This window comes from Bombina bombina, chromosome 4 (genome assembly GCF_027579735.1).
Source record: "Bombina bombina isolate aBomBom1 chromosome 4, aBomBom1.pri, whole genome shotgun sequence".
Taxonomy (NCBI): domain Eukaryota; kingdom Metazoa; phylum Chordata; class Amphibia; order Anura; family Bombinatoridae; genus Bombina; species Bombina bombina.
The window spans coordinates 127,959,765-127,984,605 of NC_069502.1; the positions used below are offsets into that span (position 1 = coordinate 127,959,765).

The following is a 24,841-nucleotide window of genomic DNA, read 5'->3' on the forward strand; positions in this document are numbered from 1 at the left end:
CGTTAGGGAAATGAGGGTTTCGCGTGCACGAGCACGTCTTCCCAATAGAAGTCAATGGAGGCTCCAAAGATTTCTATATTTTTTTTTCTAAGACTGGTTTTCCTCGTAAAGTGAGTGACGTCATGAGCTTGTGTGAAAAAGTAACTAAATCGTGTTCTTTTTGTAATAAATAAATATTTTGTGTATGTAATGTGGTGTATATTGTTTGTATGCATCGATGAGTGTATGTTTGTGATAATGTTATTCGTTAGATGTAGGTATATGAGGGTCTTTTCCCGTATGTCCATGTAAGTCAATGGGAAAATGGATTTGTGTGGATTTTTTTCAAACACCCGAGATCTCGCAACTTTAATCCTTTGTATTTTAAAGAAAAAATAAAAAATACGAAAAATAAAGATAGTGTTGTGTTTGTATGAGTGTAAGTGTACTTTGTGTAATATTTGTTTTGTGATTCGTGGATGTTTTTTTGTGCGGTATATGTTTACTACTGGGTCTGAGGTGGCGGTAGAAAGTTGAGCGTTAGGTGTATTTTGAGTCGCGGTAAATAAACTCTAAATACCGGAGTGCGTAAAAAACCCGCGTTAGGAGCCTCTAACGCTGGTTTTGACGGCTACCGCCGAACTCTAAATCTAGGCCTCTGTGACTGTATCCCGGCATAAGGAAGCTGGAACATTTCAAATACAGAAAAAAATAAACACGCTGGTTTGATCAATCCTAACATTTTTAATATAGCATTTAAGGCCATGTAGATTTAATAAAATTGCCATTTGAAGATCAAAATCGAATGTTCTGTATCGTCAAGCAAGATGTCTCCAAAAATACAGGCCTGAAGAATACATGAAGAATAATGTCAATGGGTAAGTAGTCAGATAACTACTTTTATACTTAAAGGGACAGTCTACACCAGAATTTTTATTGTTTTAAAAGATAGATAATCCCTTTATTACCCATTCCCCAGTTTTGCATAACCAACACAGTTATAATAATATACTTTTAACCTCTGTGATTATCTTGTTTCTAAGCCTCTGCAAACTGCCCCTTTATTTCAGTTCTTTTGACAGACTTGCAGTTTAGCCAATCAGTGCCTGCTCCCAGATAACTTCACGTGCACGAGCACAGTGTTATCTATATGAAATATGTGAACTAACTCCCTCTAGTGGTGAAAAACTGCTCAAATGCATTCTGAAAAGAGGTGGCCTTCAAGGTCTAAGAATTTAGCATATGGACCTCCTAGATTAAGCTTTCAACTAAGAATACCAAGAGAACAAAGCAAAATTGGTGATAAAAGTAAATTGGAAAATTGTTTAAAATTACATGCTCTATCTGAATCATGAAAGTTTATTTTGGCCTAGACTGTCCCTTTAAATACATCTCTGTATTGGAAAGTCAGTCATGTCTACGCAGGTACTAAGTAGTTCAATGAATGGTAACAAATATGCATTTAAAGGGACATAATACCCACATGCTAAATTACTTGAAAATGATGCAGCATAAATGTAAAAAGCTGAGAAGAAAATATCACCTGAAAATCTCTTTGTAAAAAAGGAAGATATTTTACCTCAAAATGTCTTCAGATCACAATAAGTGTTGTGTGCAGTTACCCTTCAGCTACTGTAAGCTGCATGTCGTGAAAAAACAGCCAATCAGTTTAATCAGTGCTCACACTTTTCTTTACTGTGATCATTGAAGTAATCTTTATTAAACTTTCTTAAACTAAGAAGAGAAATTACATGACTTGCCTGCAAGCACCAGATACACGCTCCCTTGCAAGTCCTCAGACTGTCATTCTGATTGGCTGCATAATGTCAGTTTACAATGGGATGTGGGTACTGAGGAAATTTTAGCCAAAAAGAAAAGAGTGCAGCCAGATACTTGTAAATAAATAAATAAAATATAGCCTTTATTTTAGTATAACGTATCATAAAATTAGAGAGGGATGTAACCCCATAACAGAAGTCCGGTTCTGTTATGGGGTTACATCCCTCTCTAATTTTATGATACGTTATACTAAAATAAAGGCTATATTTTATTTATTTATTTACAAGTATCTGGCTGCACTCTTTTCTATTTGGCTTATATTTTTTGCCATCTAGCCAGTACTTGTGCTGCACTGCCTGCCGGATTCACCTATATATTACAGGGGGATTCAGATGTGTGACACTTTGAGTCCTCTTTTTTTGAATATCCTGATTGGAGCCAGACAAGGATTTACAACTATACTTTACTTTGGCCAGTATACCCAGTGGAGCTGACGAGCAAATAGGTTTTACCTGTTTGCATCACGGAGTATCCAGAGTCCACCGCGATTGGCAGAAGGAGGAGGCTGACGAGGTCAGTACGTCACTGCGAACAGACCTACCGCTGAGTAGGAAGCGAAAGTAGCCCTGCTTACCGAAGTCACCTGGTACACCACGAGGACGCTCGATCCGCGGATGGTGGACCAGCTGGAGCCCAGGAGAGCGTATTGTACCGGATAGGACAAACTGAGACGGAAGCAAGTAAGACAGTCTTTGCTTCATATGGATACCTGCCCAAAGGGTGTTTGATTTTGCGGGTTGGGACTCTGGTACCGGTCTCTAGGTGAGAGACGCTCAGTACTATCTACCCACCTACCTACCTGTTTTGCCGAGTTCTGAACTCTGAAATTAGATGAACTTATTTTATATACATGGTTATATGTTTTACACTGGGTGTTCTGGTAAGAGGCCGAACTTTTGAAAAGAGCGAACCATGTCACTTCCTGTGACGTTACATCAGCTGTTTTACACATTTTGGCCCTAATGTGCATGCGTGCCAGCGTCATCAGATACCTGGCCGCATACGTCACTGGTAAACTATTTAGACCTGTGAAATTCAGAAACACTTTCTATAGAGCATGCGTGGGATTTTCTATCACAAATGGGGGTTTATGGAAAGCTGTTTATTCGTCTCCTCAACGATATTCGGAACTCCGCCCCCCCCCCACTGCAACTACTCCAGTCCCATTAAGCTGAGTCTCCGTGCGTGCATGACAAACAGCCACTCGGCTATCGCCACTGCTTCTGCTGATCCAATGCTTACTGCTGCAACAAATGTTTAAACAATGACATTGAAGGAAGCCTGTGAAAAGCTGCATTGGATCAGCAGAAGAAGCAGTGGCGATAGCCGAGTGGCTGTTTGTCATGCACACACAGAGACTCAGCTTAATGGGAGTAGTTGCAGTGGGGGGGGGGTGGCGTTACGAATATTGCAGAGGAGACGAATAAACAGCTTTCCATAAACCCCCATTTGTGTTACAAAATCCCACGCATGCGCTATAGAAAGGGTTTCTGAATTTCACTAAATAGTTTACCAGTGACGTATGCGTGAGGTATGTGATGATGCTGGCACGCATGCGCATTAGGGCCAAAATGTGTAAAACAGCTGATGTAACGTCACAGGAAGTGACATGGTTCGCTCTTTTCAAAAGTTTGCCTTCTTACCAGAACACCGGCAATACTTACAGGGCAGATATATATTTATTTCCTGTTGGGACTCTTTTCCTTTTTGTGTACTGAGGAAATTTTGTCAGCTTTTCACATATATGCTGCATTACTTTCAAGTAACTTTTAACATTTGGGTATCATGTCCCTTTAAAGGGACACTGTACATCAAATAATTATTTTTATTTATATGAAAGTAGGGCAATTAACCACTTAACGACCAAGGACGTGCCAGGCACATCCTACAAAATCCGGTCTGGGGTTTCAAGAGGTGGAACCGATGGTGATCGCTTCCAGATGCTTTCAGGGTATTGCAGTGATGCCTCAATATTGAGGCACTGTGCAACACCTTTTTTTAGGCACTCTGTGGCCCTCTCTGCATCAGCCAGCGATGGTGCCGATCGTTGGTGGGTGGGAGCCATAGTAGGGAGGCGGGTGGGCGGCTCATCGATGGTGAAGTTCCGGCATCCAATTTCCATTAGTGCACGTGAGGGGATGGGAGTGCTGAGCCTGTGCTGTATATGTGAAGGAGAAGGAGGGAGAAATAAAAAATACATGTTGGGAAAGGGATCTGGGAGGGGGTAGGGTATTGAAGGGGGGAGAAGCTACACTACAGAAAAATGGGTATTTTTTATTATCTCCTAAAAAAAGCCAAATATTGACTAAACTGGGTACTGGCAGACAGCTGCCAGTACCCAAGATGGGTGCAAATAGGTAGTGGGGGAGGGTTAGAGAGCTGTTTGGGCGGGATCAGGGAGGTTGGGGGCTAAGGGGGGATCCAACACTGCCTAATAAATATATTTAAAAAAAGCCTTTTATTTTAGTACTGGCTGACTTTCTGCCAGTACTTAAGATGGTGGTGACAATGGTGAGGTGGGTGAGGGAAGACAGATGTTTGAGGTGGGTCAGGGAGGGATCAGGGGGTGGGATGTGTCAGGTGGCAGGCGGATCTCTACACTAAAGCTAAATTATCCCTACAAGCTACCTAATTAACCCCTTCACTGCTGGGCAGACAGCTGCCAGTACCCAAGATGGTGGCAAATAGGTAGAAGGGGGAGGGTTAAAGAGCTGTTTGGGGGGGATCAGGGAGGTTGGGGGCTAAGGGGGGATCCAACACTGCATAATAAATATATATTTTTTTAAAAAGCCTTTTATTTTAGTACTGGCAGACTTTCTGCCAGTACTTAAATGGCGGTGACAATGGTGAGGTGGGGGAGGGAAGAGAGCTGTTTAAGGGGGGTCAGGGAGGGATCAGGGGGTGGGATGTGTCAGGTGACAGGCTGATCTCTACACTAAAGCTAAAATTAACCCTACAAGCTACCTAATTAACCCCTTCACTGCTGGGCATAATACACCTTCACTGCTGGGCATAATACAAGTGTGGTGCGCAGCAGCATTTAGCGGCTTTCTAATTACCAAAAAGCAATGCCAAAGCAATATATGTCTGCTATTTCTGAACAAAGGGGATCCCATAGAAGCATTTACAACCATTTGTGCCATAATTGCACAAACTGTTTGTAACTAATTTGAGTTAGAAACCTAAAGTTAGTGAAAAAGTTAACCATTGTTTTTTATTTGATTGCATTTGGCGGTGAAATGGTGGCATGAAATATACCAAAATGGGCCTAGATCAATACTCTTTGGGTTGTCTACTACACTGCATTAAAGCTAACATTAACCATACAAGCTACCAAATTGACCCCTTCACTGCTGAGCATAATACACCTTCACTGCTGGGCATAATACAAGTGTGGTAAGCAGCGGCATTTAGCGGCTTTCTAATAACCAAAAAGCAATGACAAAGCCATATATGTCTGCTATTTCTGAACAAAGGGGATCCCATAGAAGCATTTACAACCATTTGTGCCATATTTGCACAAGCTGTTTGTAAATAATTTCAGTGAGAAAAAGTTTGTGAAAAAGTGAACGATTTTTTTTTATTTGATCGCATTTGGCGGTGAAATGGTGGAATTAAATATAAATGGGCCTAGATCAATACTTTGGGCTGTCTACTAAAATATATATATACATGTCAAGGGATGGATATCAGTGTTACAATGTAACTATCGCTAATTTTGAAGAAAAAAAAATGGTTTGGAAATAGCAAAGTGCTACTTATACTTATTGCCCTATAAAAAAAAGCAAAAGAACATGTAAACATTGGGTATTTCCAAACTCAAAATTTAGAAACTATTTAGCATGGGTGTTTTTTGGTGGTTGTAGATTTTGGAGGTCAAAATTAGAAAAAGTGTTTTTTTTTTGTTTGTTTTTTAAAAAGCATCCTATTTTATAATTGTTTTTAAAGTAAGTGATATGATATGATGAAAATAACGGTATCTTTAGAAAGTCCATTTAATGGCGAGAAAAACGATATATAATATGTGGGGGTACAGTAAATGAGTAAGAGGAAAATTACAGCTAAACACAAACACCGCAGAAATGTAAAAATGGTTCTTAAGGGTAAGAAAATTGAAAAATTGTCTGGTCACTTAGGGGTTAAATATGTAAATATGTTTAACAGCTTGCTACCAGAACACTAAGGCATTGATTTTTAAATTCAGCCAACATCTTCTCATAAAATTCAAGATATTGAAGATTTCCCAGCTTGAATCCATGGAAATCAACTTAGCTGTCTATGGGGCCTATCTATCAAGCTCCAAATGGAGCTTGACGCCCCGTGTTTATGGCGAGCCTGCAGGCTCGCCAGAAACAGCAATTATGAAGCAGCGGTCACAAAGACCGCTGCCCATAACCCTGTCCGCCTGCTCTGAGCAGGCGGACAGACATCGCCAGAATTCAACCCGATCGAGTACGATCGGGTTGATTGACACCTCCCTGCTGGCGGCCCATTGGCCGCGAGTCTGCAGGGGGTGGCGTTGCACCAGCAGCTCTTGTGAGCTGCTGGTGCAATGCTGAATATGGAGAGAGTATTGCTCTCCGTATTCAGCGAGTTTATCTATCTATCTATTTATCTATCTATATATATCTATGTTATGTCTCTGTCTTTCATAATTATTGTCATGTTTGGGGTATATTCATAGACATAAGCTTACTCAAGTTATTCCAATCTCTACAAATGTGTATTGAATACATTAGGATACACAACATATATCTGTTTTAATTGTAGATCACCTGAATTCCCTATAGTTGGATTGGATAAGAAGTAAGTGACATATAAGCAAGGCCAACATAGAAGCAACAAATAAGTAGCCAGGGGGAATGGGAGACATAATATGGCTTCATCATTGCTGATGACTGCCCTGTGTGCAGGGCGTATTTTGGTCAGGAAATCAAGGCACATGCCAAGGGAAGCAGATGGGGGGGGGGGCAGCACTTTTTAAGTCTCTGTTGGGAGGGCAGGTGAGTTAACTAGTGCTAGCCGTGAGGCACGGATTTAGCAGCCATAGGGGAAAACCATGGGCAGGTTGGTAAGCACAGTCGGCACTGACTCATATCAAGAAACTGTCGCCTAGATTTAGAGTTCTGCGGCCAAAGGGGTGCGTTAGCTACACTGGCTTTTTTCTGGCCGCACCTTTTAAATACCGCTGGTATTTAGAGTTCACAGAATGGCTGTGTTAGGCTCCAAAAAAGGAGCGTATAGCATATTTACCGCAACTTCAACTCTCGATACCAGCGGTGCTTACGGACGCGGCCAGCTTCAAAAACGTGCTCGTGCACGATTCCCCCATAGAAAACAATGGGGCTGTTTGAGCTGAAAAAAAACCTAACACCTGCAAAAAAGCTGCGTTCAGCTCCTAACGCAGCCCATTGTTTGCTATGGGGAAACACTTCCTACGTCTGCACCTAACACTCTAACATGTACCCCGAGTCTAAACACCCCTAACCTTACACTTATTAACCCCTAATCTGCCGACCCCGCTATCGCTGACCCCTGCATATTATTTTTAACCCCTAATCTGCCGCTCCGTAAACCGCCGCTACCTACATTATCCCTATGTACCCCTAATCTGCTGCCCCTAATACCGCCGACCCCTATATTATATTTATTAACCCCTAATCTGCCCCCCACAACGTCGCCTCCACCTGCCTACACTTATTAACCCCTAATCTGCTGAGCGGACCGCACCGCTATTATAATAAAGTTATTAACCCCCAATCCGCCTCACTCCCGCCTCAATAACCCTATAATAAATAGTATTAACCCCTAATCTGCCCTCCCTAACATCGCCGACACCTAACTTCAAACATTAACCCCTAATCTGCCGACTGGAGCTCACCGCTATTCTAATAAATGTATTAACCCCTAAAGCTAAGTCTAACCCTAACACCCCCCTAAGTTAAATATAATTTAGATCTAACTAAATAAATTAACTCTTATTAAATAAATTATTCCTATTTAAAGCTAAATACTTACCTGTAAAATAAACCCTAATATAGCTACAATATAAATTATAATTATATTATAGCTATTTTAGGATTTATATTTATTTTACAGGTAAATTTGTATTTATTTTAACCAGGTACAATAGCTATTAAATAGTTAAGAACTATTTAATAGCTAAAATAGTTAAAATAATTACAAATTTACCTGTAAAATAAATCCTAACCTAAGTTACAATTAAACCTAACACTACACGATCAATAAATTAATTAAATAAAATACCTACAATTACCTACAATTAAACCTAACACTACACTATCAATAAATGAATTAAATACAATACCTACAAATAACTACAATTAAATAAACTAACTAAAGTACAAAAAATAAAAAAGAACTAAGTTACAAAAAATAAAAAAATATTTACAAACATTAGAAAAATATTACAACAATTTTAAACTAATTACACCTACTCTAAGCCCCCTAATAAAATAACAAAGCCCCCCAAAATAAAAAAATGCCCTACCCTATTCTAAATTAAAAAAGTTCAAAGCTCTTTTACCTTACCAGCCCTGAACAGGGCCCTTTGCGGGGCATGCCCCAAAGAATTCAGCTCTTTTGCCTGTAAAAAAAACACATACAATACCCCCCCCCAACATTACAACCCACCACCAAATACCCCTAACCCAAACCCCCCTTACATAAACCTAACACTAAGCCCCTGAAGATCTTCCTACCTTATCTTCACTTCACCGGGTATCACACCGATCGGTCCTGGCTCCAAAATCTTCATCCAACCCAAGCGGGGGCTGGTGATCCATAATCCTGCGGCTGAAGAGGTCCAGAAGAGGCTCCAAAGTCTTCATCCTATCCGGGAAGAAGAGGCGATCCAGACCGGCAACCATCTTGATCCAAGCGGCATCTTCTATCTTCATCCGATGAGGAACGGCTCCATGGTGAAGACCTCCAGCGCGGACCAATCTTCTTCCGACGACGTCCAACTGAAGAATGACGGTTCCTTTAAGGGACGTCATCCAAGATGGCGTCCCTCGAATTCTGATTGGCTGATAGGATTCTATCAGCCAATCGGAATTAAGGTAGGAAAATTCTGATTGGCTGATGGAATCAGCCAATCAGAATCAAGTTCAATCCGATTGGCCGATCCGATCAGCCAATCAGATTGAGCTCGCATTCTATTGGCTGATCGGAATCCTATCAGCCAATCGGAATTCGAGGGATGCCATCTTGGATGACGTCCCTTAAAGGAACCATCATTCTTCAGTTGGACGTCGTCGGAAGAAGATTGGTCCGCGCTGGAGGTCTTCACGATGGAGCCGTTCCTCATCGGATGAAGATAGAAGATGCCGCTTGGATCAAGATGGTTGCCGGTCTGGATCGCCTCTTCTTCCCGGATAGGATGAAGACTTTGGAGCCTCTTCTGGACCTCTTCAGCCGCAGGATTATGGATCGCCAGCCCCCGCTTGGGTTGGATGAAGATTTTGGAGCCAGGACCGATCGGTGATACCCGGTGAGGTGAAGATAAGGTAGGAAGATCTTCAGGGGCTTAGTGTTAGGTTTATTTAAGGGGGGTTTGGGTTAGATTAGGGGTATGTGGGTGGTGGGTTGTAATGTTGGGGGGGGGGTATTGTATGTGTTTTTTTACAGGTAAAAGAGCTGAATTTCTTTGGGCATGCCCGCAAAGGGCCCTGTTCAGGGCTGGTAAGGTAAAAGAGCTTTGAACTTTTTTAATTTAGAATAGGGTAGGGCATTTTTTTATTTTGGGGGGCTTTGTTATTTTATTAGGGGGCTTAGAGTTTATTTTTTGTACTTTAGTTAGTTTATTTAATTGTAGTTATTTGTAGGCATTGTATTTAATTCATTTATTGATAGTGTAGTGTTAGGTTTAATTGTAGGTAATTGTAGGAATTTTATTTAATTTATTTATTGATAGTGTAGTGTTAGGTTTAATTGTAACTTAGGTTAGGATTTATTTTACAGGTAAATTTGTAATTATTTTAACTATTTTAGCTATTAAATAGTTCTTAACGATTTAATAGCTATTGTACCTGGTTAAAATAAATACAAAGTTACCTGTAAAATAAATATAAATCCTAAAATAGCTATAATATAATTATAATTTATATTGTAGCTATATTAGGGTTTATTTTACAGGTAAGTATTTAGCTTTAAATAGGAATAATTTATTTACTAAGAGTTAATTTATTTTGTTAGATTTAAATTATATTTAATTTAGGGGGATGTTAGTGTTAGGGTTAGACTTAGCTTTAGGAGTTAATACATTTATTACAGTAGCGGCGAGATTAGGGGTTAATACTTGAAGTTAGGTGTCGGCGATGTTAGGGAGGGCAGATTAGGGGTTAATACTATTTATTATAGGGTTATTGAGGCGGGAGTGAGGCGGATTAGGGGTTAATAACTTTATTATAGTAGCGGTGCGGTCCGCTCGGCAGATTAGGGGTTAATAAGTGTAGGCAGGTGGAGGCGACGTTGAGGGGGCAGATTAGGGGTTAATAAATATAATATAGGGGTCGGCGGTGTTAGGGGCAGCAGATTAGGGGTACATAGCTATAATGTAGGTGGCGGTGGTGTACGGAGCGGCAGATTAGGGGTTAATAATAATATGCAGGGGTCAGCGATAGTGGTGGCGGCAGATTAGGGGTTAATAAATATAATATAGGGGTCGGCGGTGTTAGGGGCAGCAGATTAGGGGTACATAGGGATAACGGAGTTGGCGGCTGTGTACGGAGCAGAAGATTAGGGGTTAAAAAATTTAAATATAGTGGCGGCGATGTGGGGGGACCTCGGTTTAGGGGTACATAGGTAGTTTATGGGTGTTAGACCCTTTCCTGACTGACTCCAAATACCAGAGGGCGGTAAAAACCAGCGTTATGAGCCTCTAACGCTGGTTTTGGCGGCTACCGCCCAACTCTAAATCTAGGCCTGTGTCATTAGTCCACTGAGCGTTCAGCCTCATCACGCACTTGTAATTACCTGACTAATATTTTTGTATTATACCTTCCTGCACTCGCTCTGTATGCAAGATTGACAGTGGTTTTATTTGTAAGAGACTTAGAATTACTTACTTTAGAAGTATATAATGGGAGATTTTGCCCAAGGGGTTTATATTCTAGGGGTATATAATAAGAGACTGACCATCAAGCTCACAGTTTATAGGTAACTCTGAACGTTTTCATTTATTTTGCTATTGCCTTTAGTTTTGTTGGCTTTCAGCACTTCGTATTGTATTTGGCGAAGTATTGTTTCAAGAAATCTGTGTTTGGTCAATTCCATTATTGCAACTAAAAAGGCCAAAATATTGGTACAAAATCACTGTGTGACTGCACATGAGCAGTGCTCTTGCAAGCAAGTTCTCCTTAAAATGCAAATTCAGGTTCATATTCATGTATGCCATGCAGGATTGACTGGACAGTGGAAAGGCAAGAAATGGTGTGGCTGATTCAAATCCTCATCTAATGATATTCTATAAATTATTATGAAAATAGTTAATTTGATTTAAAGGGACATGCAACCCAAAAGTATTATCTCATGATTCAGATACAGCATATAGTTTTAAACAACTTTCCAATGTACTTCTAATTATCTTTCTTCTCTTGGTATTCTTTGTTGAAAATTATACCTAGGTAGCTGCTGATTAGTGGCTGCACATATATGCCTCTTTTCATTGGGTTACCAATGTGTTCATCTATCTCCCATTAGTGCATTGCTGTGCTTCAAAAAAAAAATACCAAGAAAATGAAGTAAATTAGAAAGCTGTTAAAAACAGAATTTATGCTTACCTGATAAATTACTTTCTCCAACGGTGTGTCCGGTCCACGGCGTCATCCATTACTTGTGGGATATTCTCCTCCCCTACAGGGAAAGGCAAGGAGAGCACACAGCAAGAGCTGTCCATATAGCTCCCCCTCTGGCTCCGCCCCCCAGTCATTCGACCGACGGTTAGGAGAAAAAGGAGAAACTATAGGGTGCGCATTGAATATCGTTCTCAGTTCCAGGATGTTGATCGGGAGAAGAGACTCTTCCCGAGACCATAAACCCTGAGTTTTCAGGGAATCCCAGACCGCGCCCCAGCCTGATAGACTGGCGTCGGTCGTGACAATGACCCACTTTGGTCTGCAGAAACTCATTCCCTGAGACAGGTGATCCTGTCTACTGGAGCATGCACAGTTGTAATGGTCTTAGATGAATTCGAGCAAAAGGAACTATGTCCATTGCTGCAACCATCAACCCTACTACTTCCATGCACTGAGCTATGGAAGGCTGCAGAATAGAGAGAACTTGACAAGCGTTTAGAAGCTTTGACTTTCTGACTTCTGTCAGGAAGATCTTCATTTCAAAAGAATCTATTATTGTTCCCAAAAAGGGAACTCTTGTCGACGGAGACAGGGAACTCTTTTCTAAGTTCACCTTCCACCCGTGAGATCTGAGAAAGGCTAGAACAATGTCTGTATGAGCCTTTGCCTTGGAAAGAGACGACGCTTGAATTAGAATGTCGTCCAGATAAGGTGCCACTGCAATGCCCCTTGGTCTTAGAACCGCTAGAAGGTGACCCGAGCACCTTTGTGAAAATTCTGGGAGCAGTGGCTAGTCCGAATGGGAGAGCCACAAACTGATAATGTTTGTCCAGAAAGGCGAACCTTAGGAACTGATGATGATCATTGTGGATAAGAATATGTAGATACGCATCCTTTAAATCCACGGTAGTCATATATTGACCCTCCTGGATTGTAGGTAAAATTGTTCGAATGGTTTCCATTTTGAACGATGGAACTTTGAGAAATTTGTTTAGATGTTAAATCCACTTCAAACTTTAAATAAAAACTTAAATAAACAATCGATTTAGCCCTTAAGGGTGTCCACCAGTTAATAGCCCATAAAAAGCCCTTTATTCTAAGTCTAAGAAAATGGCTTACCGATCCCCATGAGGGAAAAATGACAGCCTTCCAGCATTACACAGTCTTGTTAGAAAATGGCTAGTCATACCTTGAGCAGAAAAGTCTGCAAACTGTTCCCCCCAACTGAAGTTCTCTCATCTCAACAGTCCTGTGTGGGAACAGCAATCGATTTTAGTTACTGCTGCTAAAATCATTCTCCTCTTTTAAACAGAACTCTTCATCTCTTTCTGTTTCAGAGTAAATAGTACATACCAGCACTATTTTAAAATAAGAAACTCTTGATAGAAGAAATAAAAAACTATAACTAACACCACAAACTCCTCACCATCCCCGTGGAGATGCTACTTGTTCAGTGCGGCAAGGAGAATGACTGGGGGGCGGAGCCAGAGGGGGAGCTATATGGACAGCTCTTGCTGTGTGCTCTCCTTGCCTTTCCCTGTAGGGGAGGAGAATATCCCACAAGTAATGAATGACGCCGTGGACCGGACACACCAATGTTGGAGAAACAGGCTCTATCGGAATCATAAAATACATTTTTTTGGGGTTTCATGCCTCTTTGCTACATGTATTTTGCCAAAGGGGCGTAAAGTGAAAGTAAATCCTAGTGTTTTACAAACGCTAGGATTTACTATTGAAACAAATAAAGGGCACTTTCATTCACGAAGTATAAGACACTTCAAGGGACACTGAACCCACATTTTTTCTTTCGTGATTCAGATAGAGCATGAAATTTTAAGCAACTTTCTAATTTACTCCTATTATCAAATTTTCTTTATTCTCTTGGTATCTTTATTTGAAATGGAAGAATGCAAGTTTAGATGACGGACCATTTTTGGTGAACAACCTGGGTTGTCCTTGCTGATTGGTGGATAAATTCATCCACCAATAAAAAAAAGTGCTGTCCACAGTTCTGAAGAAAAAAAAAGCTTAGATGCCTTCTTTTTCAAATAAAGATAGCAAGAGAACAAAGAAAAATTGATAATTGGAGTAAATTAGAACGTTGCTTAAAATTGCAAGCTCTATCTGAATCACAAAAGAAAAAAATTTGGTTCAGTGTCCCTTTTATGTAGAAAGCTCCTTTATTTGATTCAATTAATCGCCGCTCTTAGCTCCTACAGCAGCTCACGGCTAAAAAAAAATTGGCTTAGAGGTGATATTTTCATCTCTTAGCCAATAGCCGTGTGGTAAATCTGGCTTGGCGCCCATGGGAGCCGGATTTACCGCATGGCTATTGGCTAAGAAGTGAAAACATCAACTCTTAGCCAAAAAATTGTTTTAGTCATGCGCTGCTGTATTTGCTAAGAGCAGCGATCAATTGAATCAAATAAAGGAGCTTTCTACATGAAGTATCTTATACTTCATGAATGAAAGTGCCCTTTATTTGTTTCAATAGTAAATCCTAGCGTTTGTAAAACGCTAGGATTTACTTTCACTTTAATGTTGTGCAAAGAAACATTTATATAACATTTTTGAAAAGCATTGGAATGTCCCTTAAATTCAGGCCTATGTAATGTAGATGACGGATCGAGGGTACACTCATTTTGAAAAAAAAGTTTATTGAGATGCTTGATGCAAAAAAAGCTTGGAATATACTCCTTTGTTAGAAGACCAAAGCCTTTTATGAAACATAATAAAAGATGACAAATGCTTGCAAAAACATCTGTGTACGCTTTCTAAATATTGCATAAACTAAAGTATAATAGTACCATGGTATCTTCACATTTCCTAAAGCAGTGTCACAAACCTTACTTTGTCACTATTGCAGATGGTAATAGGAGCTATAAATATGTCTAACATGTTACAGAAAAGCAAGCAGCTGTTAAAATACAGATTGGACAAAAACCTATTTACACATTTTGATGGTTTTTATTTTATGCCCATATTGCAACTCTAGCTATCCCTTCAGCTTCTAAGATATCACCACGTTGTACAGTACACAGAAGTCTTAACACTTCCTACAAATAGCTTTATATAATTAGACTCCTGGCAAAGAATGTCTTAAATCTGGGATCATTTCAGATATATCTGAATATAAAGAAAAAGTATATGCACTGTAGTGGAATTATTGAGGTATAAAAAAAGCATAAAAAAAAGCATACAGGACACACTGAAATAAACGTGCATGTGTACAATATACCGGAGGCAGAAAAAAAACAATAAAATAAAAATTCTGGCATTTTTGTAAGAAAGTATAGAGGAAAATCTGTTTTACTTATACAGAAAACATTCAGCATATTTATAGACTGTTGCACGAATTAACAGAAGGTTCCCAACTTCAGCCAATAGGAAATCGGAAAGCTCACTGGGCAATTGAATTGTGTCTGTGATGATAGACAGCGGATATAAATATTGGTAACCACAAGATATTCCCAGAAACTCACATAAACTAAATAAAGGGCTGAGATGCTAAATGAACCAAACAATTGTTTCAGCAAATGGCTGCTGCATTCCACAATTTTTGATCTATGTAGAAATGGTGGTTGCTGAGCACAGAGATTATGCAACTGTGTTTACATGCAAAATTCCCTCATAATAATAGGATACTGTATATTGCAATGAATGTATTCTGTACTAGTACAAATCTGACACCACATTCCCTGTAGCATATGTTCAAGAAAGGATTCAAATCAGACCTGTTTTCACAAGTTTCCTTTTTTATATACATTTTACGTGAAACAATTTGTTTTGTCATTCTGTTGTATACCTCCAAATATAATATATATATATATATATATATATATATATATATATATATATATATATATATATATATATATATATATTTGGCTAACAATTTTTTATATAATTTTACACACACTTTACTTTTTTTTTTTTTTTAAAGAAAGATCTTTTGCAATCCATTCATTAATTGCAGGCTTATAAATATATTGTATATTTTATATACAAAATCCAAAATGGAGCACTACTGAAGACAATTAGGGGGGGGGGGGTAAGTGAATCTACAAAATAAAAACTTGAGGCAAGTTCAGGGTCTGTTGTGTATATATATATATATATATATATATATATATATATATATATATACTCACACAGATGTGGCCATAAGTATTGAACTTTTGCAAGGCATGATGAAATCAGAAGACTATAAAGGTGAAATGTACTGCCCAGTGTCAGAAAGCTCAGTCTCAGTTGGAGGAGGTCATGGGTCCTCCAGCAGGACAATGACCTGAAACATACCCAAGAATGGATGAGAAGAAAACATTGAACCATTCTGAAATGGACTTCTATGAGTCCAGATCTGAATCCCATCGAACATCTGTGGAAAAAGCTGAAACTCACAGTTGGAGAAAGGCACCCTTCAAACCTGAGAGAACTAGATCAGTTTGCTCAAGAAAAGTGGGCAAAAATCCCAGTTGACAAATTAAACCATATTCAGAGCTACAAAAAGCACTTGATTGCAGTTATTGTCTACAAAGCTACAAAATATTAGGTTAAAAGTACCAATATTTTTGTGTGTGCCATTATAATTTATTTTACTGTATAAAGTAATATGTAAAGACATAAATGAAAAGTGAAGTTTCTGTTCTATTACATTTGAAATAAAGAATGGTGGATACTAAATATGCTTGTCAATTTTTACTTAGTTCAGGGCATATTGTGCGTGATTCTAATAAAGGTTAAGGATGCCAATAGTTTTGGCCACATCTGCATGGCTACTGTGCTCCACTGCTATCTTGGTAAGGCAAATTAAACTTTTCTTTGAAAGTATCTGAGACTGGGTTACTGAGGGCTGAGTCATGAAGACCCATAGGTAGAGACATTTTAATCCAGAGGTACATGTTTGGGAAAGAATGGCGGGTCAGGGCCAAGGGACGAGATGGGCATGGCTAAGTGGCACCTAGTTTTCCTCTGTGCAGTCAGTACATTTATAAGGCAGACTGTCAGATCTTCCACTTAGTTTCTGTTTACATTTTTGCATGCCTCTTGGTGCAAAGTTTCCAAACTGTGCCTTTCACATCATCATTAGCATTTTAATAAATATTGTGCTGTACCTTCCATTGCATACTTTGTGCAATTGTTTATGGAGTTGTGTTCTCTACATTTTAGGTAGATTGCATTGTGGGGGGGGGGGTGGCAGATTAGGGGTTAATAGGGTAATTAGGTACTTTGCCATGGGGGGTGGCATATTAGGGGTTAATACATTTATTAGGTAGTTTGCGCTGTGGGGGGATGGCGGATTAGGGGTTAATACATTTATTAGGTACTTTGCGATGTGGGGGTTGACAGATTAGGGGTAATATATTTTTTGGGGTATATTGCGTTGTGGGGGATGGCACTTTAGGGTTTAATCACTTTTATTATTAGTTGCAATGTGGGGGGATGGCGAATTAGGGGTTTTGACTTGTCAGGTTTATTTTTAGGAGACGGTTTAAACTTTTTTGGTTTTATTCATAGGCGCCGGCAGATCATAAACTGCCGTAAGTTACTGTTCTGCACATTTCTGAATATCACCAGTTTATCCGACTTACAGCAGTATGTGATCTGTCGCCACTGTAAATGTGATTCACACGATGTGCGAGGTGAACTTATGGGTGGCGTGGGTTTCAGCAGTTTTATTGAAGCCAACGCCATATATGTAATCTCGCCCATAGTTGTACCAAGTTTGTAAAGTCACCATCATTTAAATCTAAGGAACAACATTTTTCAAGCATGTCTCTGACCACAACCCGTTTATATTCTTAACCTCCTAGTGACAGTGTTATGAAGGATAATGCTGTGAAAGAATATGTATTTTTATTTGTTGACTTAGAATGAAAATAATGTTTATTTAGAAACTGACATTTAATTTATATTACCATGTCCAGTGACAGATAACTAGAAACTACACGGTACACTGTCTATCATATTGCTACTGGCGTGAAACAATGTGTTACCTTCAAATTTGCAATTTTCCATAACATACATTTTCATAACCTCACTTAAACTATGGCTTCAAAAGAGAACAAAATGCTGTAGAAAAATAGTATGCTCACCAGTAACCAAATTAACACAACTGTTATGCTTTAAAGGGTCAAAATAGTAAAAAAAATACATGCTCTAATTCATTGGAGCATGCCATTTAAAGACTATCGACTCTGCATTACTATGTGTTTAACCCCGACAAAGGGCTTAAACACACTGTAAACATACTGCTTGGGAACCCCAGAGCACTGCAGGTCCTAAGCAGAAACACTGCTAATCAAATTAGCAGAGCTAGTTGCATGACTTATAAGCAACTAGTACAGCTGATTTAATTAGCGTCAGTCTCTGCTTGGGAAGAGCAGTGCGAGCAGTACTTCTACTTTGTGTTTAACCTTTTTACGAGTTGCTAATCTTAAAATTACATGCAAAAACACAGTCGGCTAGATTCCGAGTTGTGCGTTAGGCTTAAAAAGCAGCGTTAAGAGGTCCTAACGCTGCTTTTTTATGCCCGCTGGTATTACGAGTCTTGAAGGTTTAGGGTCACCGCCCACTTCTTTGGCCTTACCGCAAAATGACTTACGTAAACTTCGTAAAGTCTTTTTTCTATGGGACTTCCATAGCGCCGGTATTACGAGTGTATCCTGGGAGGCCAAAAAGTGAGCGGTACACCCTACCCCGTCAAGAGTCCTAACGCATTTTAAAGTCAGTAGTTAAGAGTTTTATGGTACAACGCCGTAATATAAAACTCATAACTAAAGTGCTAAAAAGTACACTAAAACCAATAAACTACCTATTAACCCCTAAACCGAGGTCTTCCTGCATCACAAACACTAAAATAAACATTTTAACCCCTAATCTGCTGCTCCGGACACCGCCGCCACCTACATTATATTTATGAACCCCTAATCTGCTGCCCCCAACATTGCCGACACCTACATTATATTTATTAACCCCTAATCTGCCGCCCCCAACGTCGCCGCCACTATAATAAACATATTAACCCCTATACCGCCACACTCCCGCCTCGCAAACATTAGATAAATATTATTAACCTCTAATCTGCCGTCCCTAACATCGCCGCCACCTACCTACACTTATTAACCCCTAATCTCCCGCCCCAACGTCGCCGCCACTATACTAAATGTATTAACCCCTAAACCTAAGTCTAACCCCAACACCCCCTAACTTAAATATAATTAAAATAAATCTAAATAAAACCTACTATTAATTACTAAATAATTCCTATTTAAAACTAAATACTTACCTGTAAAATAAACCCTAAGATAGCTACAATATAACTAATAGTTACATTGTAGCTAGCTTAGGGTTTATTTTTATTTTACAGGCAAGTTTGTATTTATTTTAACTAGGTAGAATAGTTACTAAATAGTTATTAACTATTTAATAACTACCTAGCTAAAATAATTACAAATTGACCTGTAAAATAAAACCGAAGTTACAATAACATCTAACACTACACTGTAATTAAATAAATTAACTAAATTAACAATAATTAAATAAATTAAATTAGCACAAAAAAACCAAACACTAAATTACAGAAAATAATAAACAAATTACAAGATTTTTAAACTAATTACACCTAATCTAATAGCCCTATCAAAATAAAAAAAAGCCCACCCAAAATAAAAAAACCCTAGCCTAAACTAAACTATCAATAGCCCTTAAAAGGGCCTTTTGCGTGGCATTGCCCCAAAGAAATTAGCTCTTTTACCTGTAAAAAAAATACAAACAACCCCCCAACAGTAAAACCCACCACCCACACAACCAACCCACCAAATAAAATACTAACTAAAAAAACCTAAGCTCCCCATTGCCCTGAAAAGGGCATTTGGATGGGCATTGCCCTTAAAAGGGCAGTTAGCTCTTTTGCGGCCCAAAGTCCCTAACCTAAGAATAAAACCCACCCAATACACCCTTAAAAAACCTAACACTAACTGATAGAATTCTATCAGCCAATCGTAATTAAGGTAGAAAAAATCCTATTGGCTGATGCAATTAGTCAATAGGATTGAGCTTGCATTCTATTGGCTGTTACAATCAGCCAATAGAATGCAAGCTCAATCCTATTGACTGATTGCATCAACCAATAGGATTGAACTTCAATCCTATTGGCTGATTGCATCAGCCAATAGGATTTTTTTTACCTTAATTCCGATTGGCTGATAGAATTCTATCAGCCAATCGGAATCTAAGGGACGCCATCTTGGATGACGTCACTTAAAGGAACCTTCATTCTGTAAGAAGACTCCGGATGAAGAGGATGCTCCGCGTCAGATGTCTTGAAGATGGAGCCGCTCCGCGTCGGATGGATGAAGATAGAAGATGGCGTCTGGATAAAGACATCTGCCCGTCTGGAGGACCACTTTGCCCGGCTTGGATGAAGACTTCTCCCGGCTTCGTTGAGGACTTCGGCCCGGTTGGATGAAGACGTCTGCCACTTCCTTGAGGATGGATGTCCGGTCTACAGAACTGTAAGTCGATCTTCAGGGGGTTAGTGTTAGGTTTTTTTATGGGTGTATTGAGTGGGTTTTATTTTTAGATTAGGAGTTTGGGCCGCAACAGAGCTAACTGCCCTTTTAAGGGCAATGCCCATCCAAATGCCCTTTTCAGGGCAATGGGGAGCTTAGGTTTTTTTGGTTAGTATTTTATTTGGGGGGTTGGTTGTGTGGGTGGTGGGTTTTACTGTTGGGGGGGTTGTTTGTATTTTTTTTTACAGGTAAAAGAGCTGATTTCTTTGGGGCAATGCCCCGCAAAAGGCCCTTTTAAGGGCTATTGATAGTTTAGTTTAGGCTATGGTTTTTTTTATTTTGGGGGGGGCTTTTTTTATTTTGATAGGGCTATTAGATTAGGTGTAATTATTTTAAAAATCTGTATTTGTTTATTATTTTCTGTAATTTAGTGAGGTTTTTTTGTACTTCAGCTAATTTAATTTAATTTATTTAATTGTTGTTAATTTAGTTAATTTATTTAATTATAGTGTAGTGTTAGGTGTTAGTGTAACTTAGGTTAGGTTTTATTTTACAGGTCAATTTGTATTTATTTTAGCTAGGTAGTTAATAAATAGTTAATAACTATTTAGTAACTATTCTACCTAGTTAAAATAAATACAAACTTGTCTGTAAAATAAAAATAAACCCTAAGCTAGATACAATGTAACTATTAGTTAATACATTTAGTATAGTGGCGGCGACGTTGAGGCAGCAGATTAGGGGTTAATAAGTGTAGGTCGGTTGCGGCGACATTGGGGCTGGAAGATTAGGGGTTAATAAATATAATGTAGGTGTCAGCAATGTTGGGGGCAGCAGATTAGGTGTTCATAAGTATAATGTAGGTGGCGGCGGTGTCCGGAGCGGAAGATTAGGGGTTAATAAATATAATGTAGGTGTTGGCCATGTCGGGGGCGGCAGACTAGGGGTTAATAAGTGTAATGTTTAGACTCGGGGTTCATGTTAGGTGTAAACTTAAAATGTGTTTCCCCATTGGAATCAATGGGGCTGCGTTACTGAGTTTTTTATGCTGCTTTTTTGCAGGTGTTAGACTTTTTTTCAGCCGGCTCTCCCCGTTGATTCCTATGGGGAAATCGTGCACGAGCACGTACAACCAGCTCACCGCTGACTTAAGCAGTGCTGGTATTGGAGTGCGGTAATGAGCAATATTTTGCTCAACGCTCACTTCTTGCCTAATAACGACGGATTTATATAAACCCGTAATACCAGCGCTGCAGGTGAGCGGTGAGACAAAACTGCTCGTTAGAACCACATAGCCTCTAACGCAAAACTCGTAATCTAGGTGAGTGTTTCTCAACTGTGGTCCTCAAGTACCCCTAAAAAGCCAGGTTTTCATTTTAGCTTTGAACTAGAGCACATGTGAAATAATCAGTTAATCAGTAACCATGGTTACTAACCTGCTCTCACACATCATCTAATTATTTCACCTGTGCTTTAGTGTAGTTATAATGAAAATCTGACCTGTTAATGGTACTTGAGGGCCACGGTTTAGAAACACTGCTCTAACAACTTAGAGAGTGTACTTTTTTTTTATGGTCCTTTAAATTAAATGAGTTAATTTTTTCAGGTATTTCAAGTCGCTTAATTTTGTACATTAATCTCCCATGTGGCACTGTATCCAAATCCTTTTCAAACTCTAAGTAAATCACATCAACTGATTACACTTTATTTATATTTTTACTAACTTCCTTATAGAATCTAATTAGATTAGACATGATCTATTTCTCATAAAACCATGCTGATTTGAAATCATAATCTTGTTTACACAAATATACCCATCAATATAATCTTTTATAATCCCTTAAAGTATCTTGACCACTATCAATGTCAGACTAACTGGTCTATAGCTTCCTGGACAAGCCCTGCTTCCCTTTTTAAAAAGTGGCACCACATCAGCTTTACGCCAGTCCTGGGGTACTATGCCTAAGGATAATGAGTCTTGAAAAATTAAGAGTAGAGGTTTGGCTATAACAGTGCTAAATTACTGTAAATCCCTTGGGTGTATTATTCTATCTGGACCTAGAATTTTATTTACCTTAATATTATCCAGTTTTTTCCTGATATCCTCTAGACATAACCCAGTTATTGGTATGGGCTTGTATATTCTAGTTTGTTTTAAAGTATCTCCCATCGGTTCCTCTCTTGTGTATACAGAAGAAAAGAACTGGTTTAGTACCTCAGCCTTCTCCCTGTAACAGTTAATCATGCTACTCTTCACACATTTTAATGGACCTAGATTTTCCTTCCTAGATTTTCTTTGCCATTTATTTACTTGAAAAACCTTTTAGGGTTTAACTTAGAATCAATTTTGTCTAGTTAATTTGGTTGTTTTTTTGCATGCTTTATTATATTCCTTATATATTTGGAATGTTGAGTCAATACTATTTTTTTTAACTATTTAAATGCCCTATGTTTTTTCCTCATTTCTCTTAACTCATTTTTGTCATACAAAACATATTTTAATTATGCTTAACTGCTGCTCTTTGATATGCATCCAAGAAATATTTTGAGTATTGTGTCCCTTTAGGGACATGGAAGCCAAAATTAAACTTCCATTGTTCAAATATGCACACACTGTTAAGGGCTTTTTCAATTCAATTCTATTATCTATTTTACCATTGTTGAAAAGCATACCTAGGTAGTCTCAGGAACATCTGCACTTCTGTGTGTTAGCTGCTGATTGGTGTCTACATACAGGGAGTGCAGAATTATTAGGCAAGTTGTATTTTTGAGGATTAATTTTATTATTGAACAACAACCATGTTCTCAATGAACCCAAAAAACTCATTAATATCAAAGCTGAATATTTTTGGAAGTAGTTTTTAGTTTGTTTTTAGTTTTAGCTATTTTAGGGGGATATCTGTGTGTGCAGGTGACTATTACTGTGCATAATTATTAGGCAACTTAACAAAAAACAAATATATACCCATTTCAATTATTTATTTTTACCAGTGAAACCAATATAACATCTCAACATTCACAAATATACATTTCTGACATTCAAAAACAAAACAAAAACAAATCAGTGACCAATATAGCCACCTTTCTTTGCAAGGACACTCAAAAGCCTGCCATCCATGGATTCTGTCAGTGTTTTGATCTGTTCACCATCAACATTGCGTGCAGCAGCAACCACAGCCTCCCAGACACTGTTCAGAGAGGTGTACTGTTTTCCCTCCTTGTAAATCTCACATTTGATGATGGACTACAGGTTCTCAATGGGGTTCAGATCAGGTGAACAAGGAGGCCATGTCATTAGATTTTCTTCTTTTATACCCTTTCTTGCCAGCCACGCTGTGGAGTACTTGGACGCGTGTGATGGAGCATTGTCCTGCATGAAAATCATGTTTTTCTTGAAGGATGCAGACTTCTTCCTCTACCACTGCTTGAAGAAGGTGTCTTCCAGAAACTGGCAGTAGGACTGGGAGTTGAGCTTGACTCCATCCTCAACCCGAAAAGGCCCCACAAGCTCATCTTTGATGATACCAGCCCAAACCAGTACTCCACCTCCACCTTGCTGGCGTCTGAGTCGGACTGGAGCTCTCTGCCCTTTACCAATCCAGCCACGGGCCCATCCATCTGGCCCATCAAGACTCACTCTCATTTCATCAGTCCATAAAACCTTAGAAAAATCAGTCTTGAGATATTTCTTGGCCCAGTCTTGACGTTTCAGCTTGTGTGCCTTGTTCAGTGGTGGTCGTCTTTCAGCCTTTCTTACCTTGGCCATGTCTCTGAGTATTTCACACCTTGTGCTTTTGGGCACTCCAGTGATGTTGCAGCTCTGAAATATGGCCAAACTGGTGGCAAGTGGCATCTTGGCAGCTGCATGCTTGACTTTTCTCAGTTCATGGGCAGTTATTTTGCGCCTTGGTTTTTCCACACGCTTCTTGCGACCCTGTTGACTATTTTGAATGAAACGCTTGATTGTTCGATGATCACGCTTCAGAAGCTTCGCAATTTTAAGAGTGCTGCATCCCTCTGCAAGATATCTCACTATTTTTGACTTTTCTGAGCCTGTCAAGTCCTTCTTTTGACCCATTTTGCCAAAGGAAAGGAAGTTGCCTAATAATTATGCACACCTGATATAGGGTGTTGATGTCATTAGACCACACCCCTTCTCATTACAGAGATGCACATCACCTAATATGCTTAATTGGTAGTAGGCTTTCGAGCCTATACAGCTTGGAGTAAGACAACATGCATAAAGAGGATGATGTGGTCAAAATACTCATTTGCCTAATAATTCTGCACTCCCTGTACATATGCCTCTGTGTCATTGTCTTCAGATGTGTTTGTATAGCTCCCAGTTGTAAATTGCTGCTCTGGAACTGACTTTAACCATATTTAACCATTTGCAGGGGTTAATCACATAGTCATATGCAAACAACAGTGCAATAAACACGCTTTAGCAAAGAGCATTTTCTTTTTGCACCTTATGTCCCTTTAAAGGGATAAAAAGGTCAAAATTGAAATGTTCTTGGGTGCATTTCAATGTAAAATAGAAGAAGTTTTGCAATATACTTTCATTGGCAAAAATGCTTCTAGTAAAAGTTATTAGCGTTTTTCTGTAGCATATGCACATATCCTGTTAGGGCCCGTGCATCAGTATTCAAACACCTCACCTTCTTAAAGAGTCAGTGGTAGCTTGTATGA

General features: G+C 39.1%; 1 protein-coding gene across 1 annotated transcript in view; it reads right to left on the minus strand.

The window, feature by feature from the left end:
* KLHL29 (kelch like family member 29) overlaps nucleotides 1-24,841 on the minus strand; it is a 1,611,012-nt gene that overhangs the window by 562,683 nt on the left and 1,023,488 nt on the right. The window lies entirely within an intron of this gene.